Source organism: Gavialis gangeticus, unplaced genomic scaffold (assembly GCF_001723915.1).
Source record: "Gavialis gangeticus isolate Ggan-Ray unplaced genomic scaffold, GavGan_comp1, whole genome shotgun sequence".
Classification (NCBI taxonomy): domain Eukaryota; kingdom Metazoa; phylum Chordata; order Crocodylia; family Gavialidae; genus Gavialis; species Gavialis gangeticus.
Genome location: NW_017729029.1, coordinates 55,176,283 through 55,183,099, shown reverse-complemented (window position 1 = coordinate 55,183,099; position 6,817 = coordinate 55,176,283). Strand labels below are relative to the sequence as shown.

The 6,817-nt window shown below is 45.3% G+C and overlaps 1 protein-coding gene across 2 annotated transcripts in view; it reads right to left on the bottom strand.

The window, feature by feature from the left end:
• Window positions 1–6,817, bottom strand: part of TBC1D8B (TBC1 domain family member 8B) — a 71,710-nt gene that overhangs the window by 64,004 nt on the left and 889 nt on the right. The window lies entirely within an intron of this gene.

Sequence of the window (6,817 nt, the reverse complement as noted above, 5' to 3'; positions counted from 1 at the left end):
GCACCTGGGGAGAAATAACCAGCACCATACCTACAGGTTGGGGAACTCCTTTCTCGTCAGCACAGAGGCAGAAAAGGATCTTGGTAGTCATCACTGATGCCAAGATGAACATGGGCCGGCAGTGTGGGGATGCAGTCAGGAAGGCCAACCGCACCTTGTCGTGGATCCACAGATGCATCTCGAGCAGGTCCAAGAAGGTGATCCTCCCCCTCTATGCGACACTGGTCAGGCCGCAGCTGGAGTACTGCATCCAGTTCTGTGCCCCCCACTTCAAGAGGGATGTGGACAACATGGAGAGGGTCCAGAGGAGGCCACTCGCATGATCACAGGGCAGCAACGCAGGCCCTACGAGGAAAGGCTACGGGACCTGAACCTGTTCAGCCTCCAAAAGAGAAGGCTGAGGGGGGATCTAGTGGCCTGTTCCAAACTAGTCAGAGGGGACCAGCAGGCACTGGGGGGTCCCTGTTCCCCTGAGCCCTACCAGGAGAGACCAGGAATAACGGTCACAAGCTGGCAGAGGGTAGATTTAGGCTAGATATCAGGAGGCGCGACTTCATGGTCAGGGAGGCTAGGATCTGGAACCAACTTCCAAGAGAAGTGGTGCTGGCTCCAACCCTGGGGGTTTTTGAGAGGAGGCTGGATGAACACCTTGCTGGGGTCGTTTGACCCCAGTACTCTTTCCTGCTATGACAGGGGGTCAGACTCGATGATCTGCTCAGGTCCCTTCCGACCCTAGAAACTATGATGTTGAACTAGTAAGTTTCCTCCTTCTGGTCATTATTGTCTAAAAGCGACTAAATTACACGATCCATGTAACGGCAATCTAAAATTGGCCTCATTTAGGCGGTGGCTTCCAAATGATAAATTAGGAGTTTCAGATGCTGGGAGCAGTGTTCAGCTGAGTCAGCATGCCTGTGTTGTACCAACACACAAAGAATCAATGAGCAGCCAAGACCAGAAAAAACAGGGGAATAAATCTTGCATGTTAAACAAGCCTCAACATCCATACAGATCCACCAGATGAATTAACTTAACAGAACTAGCATCCAAGGGCAGGAAACATAAAATAAGACATATTCCAGTTTCAGGAATTGCCTTAGTTAGTACACAAGGGACAGATCGGGGAACTCTTATGTTCAGTTTCCATCTCTACTTTACCACGGTTAAATTTCTAAACTCCACATTCAAGATATCGTGGGTGTAATACCACCTCTTTCAAATGGTGCTGAAAGACTTATTTGCAACCTGCTTTGGGATCCTTAGGTAAGATATGAAAAGTACTACTGTATTTTTGAGGCTTTATTGTCCTTTTCAAAACCTGACTATTGAGGTCAACAAAACCAGGATGTTACTCACAGCTTCACTGACTTTGGCCAAGTTAAAATTATATGCAAGTCTCTGCTGGATCAGGACACTGAATCTCTCAAAAAAGCACCAGCTTCAAGTTACCAAATTACAGCTGGGGAATTTTATTGGGGGGTGGGGGGGAAAAAAGAGACAGTCATAAACAATCACAATTTGGCCTCAAACAAGGAGGACTATCTATACCTGAAAGTCACACAAACAGCAAAGAAACTTAAAATAACATATTTGTCTGCAGAATGATGACCAAAAGATGGCTTCATTTTTTGATTTCACTAAAGGAGGGCTAGCTTTATGTGTGTTCAGGAGCTCACTTTGTTAACAAGACACTGCTAGTAATATACTTCAAGCTATTTTTGTTCATCCGGGTCACCTAACCCCAGCTGTCTTCCTGTCTTGAGCAGGGGGGTTGGACCCGATTATAGGTCCCTTCCAGCCTTCCCCCTGGTAGGTCCCTTCCAGCCCCTAACAATTGATGAATCCCTGACACAGAACCAGAGTAATTCCTAAACTTGTGACAGGCAGGAAATGTCTGCATAGTTCCTTCCAGGGAATTCCATGGCATTGAGCGTAGGTCAAAAACCTGACCAAACAGGCCTGGCTCAGTGGCATCCCAGACCGCCCAGAGCTTGTAGGCACAACTATACCATGAATAAGTGATAAGAAGCAATGGGCAGGTGGAACAGCTATTTTCCAAGTATCTCACACTTCTTGTTTCGGTGACTCCTTCCAGTATTGCTTGCTAAGAGATATTCTGAGGAGGTTTACCCAGTCATCACAAAGGACTGAGACTTAGGGAAACAGAAGCATGTGACTCTCCAAAATCAAAGGTGTTGAATATCCCAGGAAAAACATGAGAGATCCTTCAAACAGAATAAAAGGGCAAGAAAAGCAGAACAGCTTTGAAACAGAGTATCCCCCAGAGCTCCTGTAAGTAGCTCTTTACCTGTCGAAATTAGTGGTTGGATTGCCAACATAAGGAAATAAACTGACACAATAATTTAAAAACCATTTACAGCTCTGGGGGAATGGTTCATTGATGGTGAAGCTATTCAGTGTTGCACCACCAATATGGTCTGCTTCTTCAAACAAACAAACAAACAAACAAAAAAATCAATACTTCTTTACTTTGCTGCAGAGAAAATTTTACCAAAGCAGAAAGACTAATTCCACTCTCACTTGCATCAAGTTGCTCCAAAGCCAACAGGCATAAGGCCCATATCTGTTTGGGGCTGCCACTCCATATTTCTCTAGGTTTATGTCATAAAGCAAATCATAGTAGTATATGACAAGTGCTTCTCATCAGAGAATCGCCAGGTGCTTTCTATGCATGTTTCCCAGTTAAATATTCTTTTTCATGCATGGATTATTCTTTATTATACAGGTATACAGTGCAACAGGATACCAAAAAAATTCTTTGTATACCCTGCTCTATGGGCAGCTCTATGACACACCTCGATGTCAGTTGTTATAAAGAGTGTGGGAGGCTGCCCTGGTCTTATTAAAGTGACTGCTGTATTTGTGGTCAAGGCCTTATGGGCCAATTGCATGGCTCCATACCTCCCCTACACCATGCCCCATGCCTTGCAGGTGGCAACCTCATAGATGTTCTACCAGTTGCTTATGCAGCCCCTCTCTCGGCCTTCCATTCCCTCAGCCTCTCTCATCCCTACTCCGCGCCCTCAGATCCCTTCGTCTCTCCACTTCCTGGGCTGCCAGACCCCTCGGTCTCTCCTCCAGTCGCTCCCTGGGCCTTCAGACCCCTTGGTCTCGCACAACCCCTCCTTGGCTACCAGGCCCCTCAGTCTGTCTCCCAACCCCTCTCTGGCCTGCCAGCCCCTTTGGTCTCCTGTCCTGGACTCTTTAGGTCCTCCACTTCTCCAGGCCCTCAGACCCATTCAGTCCTGCACTTATACAGCACCCAGTGTAATCTAGCTTTCCCTGATCCTGTCCGAGACGTATGGGCGCTGGCACACTACAAATGGAAAAATCATGAACCCCATCAAACAGATGAGACGTCAAAAACAAAGGGCAAAACTACAGAGTCGTCTGTCCCCTGCTCTGATTCATCTGCTACATTTCAATGCAACAACGTAACAAGATTAGGCAAAGATCAGACACTTGCATGCATTCCCTACACTCCTCATTGGAGAAATATGTATAGGACAACTGGGTTTCCTTTCAACACAAGTTTTCAGTTATCACAAATCTCTCATAATACAGAGGACTTTGAAAAGTGGCTATGTCCATCCACAACTGCACCCTCTCAAGCTTCATTCTGCAACATATTTTTTTTTTTTAAAAAGCTGTTTGCAAGTGAAACACTGGAATATTTTTGTGCAAGTGGAAGGCAGGACTCCAAAATGACATATATTATATTTTGCTAGTAACTGCTGGTATCCCTGATATGATGTCTAACTGAAGTAATGTAAAAAAAAGTTGGAGATAAAAAGGGGTTTGTTTTTTCTGCTGGACACTTCAGAACAATGTTAGGGCAAAGCTGATAGCCTTTACAGACAATTCATAAGCTCTGCCTATACAGTTTATTAGCTCTGAGCATACTGAAAGATGGGTATTTCACTAGGGTAAGCACTCGTACACCCCTTCTCCAGACACACTTGCTACTGAGACCCTGGCTACATTATAAGTACAGCAGTTTCTTTATGACCCATTCAGGATGCCTGGCCAAGTCAGAATGCCAGGCGATATCCACATCACAGTTTTTCTGCCACCACACCTGCATTTGATGTTCATATCTGCTGATTAATGAATCTCTATCAGTGCATTTTGGGAAAGGCTTATCCACAGAGCTACTGCAGAGGAAAAACAGCCAGAGGACATGGATAAAGAATGGCACCCACAGGACACGAAGCAATGCATGCTGAGATTTTCCTCTTCAAGCATAATCACCAGGAAGCCAAATCAGTCAAACAGGTTACAGTACCATAATTAGGTGAGGCCTCGTTTAAAAAAAAGAAAAAAGGATATCAAACAGTACACACCAGACTGGCCCCATACAAATAAGCATGTGCTTGCCAGTGCTAGGTATAACACCCTATCACAGTTACGAACCAAGCATTAACTATGCTATTTGCAAGCATAAACCCTTATCAGTTCACAACATGACCAGCTCTTGTAAAAATGGGCTCTCACCTTGTAAAGTCCTACCAGACTCTCTCTCTCTCTTTACTCCTGCACGCACAAGCACACACATACACAACAATACATTTCTCAACCATTTGAGTCAGAGCACCCCTCCACAACTTTTTTTAATGTGGCAGCCCCCCCAACCGAGAACCACTGCTGTGTTGCCACAACTTACTGCAGTGGTTCCCAAACAGTACCACTGCCACCAGGTGACAGTGCCCCACACGCCAGCTGGACAACCAGACTGGGAAGGGCTGCAGCACACACGTGTTCTCCACCTGCATCAATGTTCTCTGATCATCCAAAAGCAGGCAGGAGAGCAGGCTCGTGATGTAGCTCTTCCTGGTCGGACCTTGCATGGCATCTCTCAGAAACACAGGCACACCTGCATAGGGCCAGCCTGGGAATGGCTGCTGCACGAGCTCCTGACTGCTTTGGGGCCATCAGAGGCCCCAGTGGCTCTCTCGACTGCTTTGGGGCCATCAGAGAGCCCCAACATAGGAGGGCTGCACGCAAGCCACAGCCCTGCGTGTGAGGCAGCTGTTCTGGCTGTGCCATGGCAACATGTGCACCATGGCACCCTGGTTGCGAACTACTAAGCTATACGATAGGGATCTTGCTTAAAAGGCATAATCTAGACAAGGTCACTAAGTGGACCAAAGTGGTGCTCAGTATATCTGAGCTGAGATAGGGAGTCACTCACTGAGTCTTCTAATGGACGCCGTTAATGCTCTTGTATGACACCAGGCAATAAGGTCTAGCATAAATCAAACAAACAGCAAATTATGTTAATGTACACCTCAGAGGCTTAATGTTTTTAAAGCCATAAAAGCATATGTAGCTAAAAAAAATAGTAAGCCCTTCACAATTCTTCTCTTTCTAACCCTCATTATTTATAGTTTCAAGGCAATTTACTCTGTAGCCATTGAGCAAGGACATTTTTTTCAGGTAAGTTTAGTAACTAAAGCCACGATGAAGGAAACAGGCTCATTGTGTGTAAGGACAAGGATAAAAGGCTAACGAGTTGGAAAATATCTGTATGAGCAACTTTCCAGACTGACAGGTATCATCAAAAGATGCAGGACCAGTCACCAGGCCTCCCTTCACAGAAAACAGCAACTTGGAGATGCACATCTATAGCAGGCAGCTATAAACCCAGAAAGATGGCCTTTCAGATAAAGACCACTTTTAAGAGGGCAATTTTTTTTAATTCTAGGGTTGTCTCTTCATTTTGCTTTAATCACAATTTACAACCAATAGCCCTCCCACAGAAAGATAATCTTCAGGCAATGCTGCCAAGTTCAAAGAGGATACAGAGAAAGGACAGTAATAAGTCACCTTCACCTGGAAAAGCATTCACCTGCCTGGCAAGTGCAGTTGTTGCCTCCATCTCCACTCACACTAGTCCCTTCTGCAGCAGCAGAGGTTGTGGCCAACCCCCAGATACTTTTCTGATAGCATCTGTGATCCAGACTACCCTTGATTTCTGCATCCAAACCTGACTTTCACACGTGTTGCAGCATTTCTGGAAGTTTTTAGTGTCTTTAAGTTTCCTTCCATCCCACCCTTTCCCCAAAAACAATCCAAATGCCCACAAAAGGACAAAACATCCAGATCCAGCAAGGCCCACTCTAGAGCTGGAATTCATCAGCCAGCAGCATTAGCAGTGCTTTTCTCCTGGTGAAGCCTGAACCAGGATTGAACAAGATGGTAAAAAATTAAGAATAATATTTTAGTAATCTCAGAGACAAGGACTTCTGTTGGGGGATATCTTTTATCGGACCAACTGCAGAGCTGGCAGGGACACAGACAAGCTTTTAGGAACTGTGGCCCCCTTCCTCAGGTCTCTGAGGGGAAAAAAAAGAACCAGAGAGACTTGCTTCAGACCTGGCTCACTATCTCCATTATGTACACTGCTTGGCATGTCCTTTCACAGCATTTGATGAAGCAAGTTTGTGCTAAACGGAAGCGTGCACCAAATGCATTTTGTTTTTTTCTTGCAGTTTCCTAGAGGAATCATCTCTGACCCAAGAATTCTAGATTTTTGCATTTTTTTGTGTATATTTATACACACACACACAAATTCCTCCTTCCTGCGCTATCCCAGGCTGCCTCCAGCAGTGTCACGATAGCAACAATGTGATCACTCCTCTTACCACCTGATCTTAAATACAGAGTTTTGCACGAGGCTTTTCACGAGCGTGCGCACGTGGGTGCATGCACATGCATACACATGCACATTGACATGTACAATCTATACAGTGCAAATCTATTTTACCCTTAAAAAAAAAAAAAAAAAAAAAAAAAA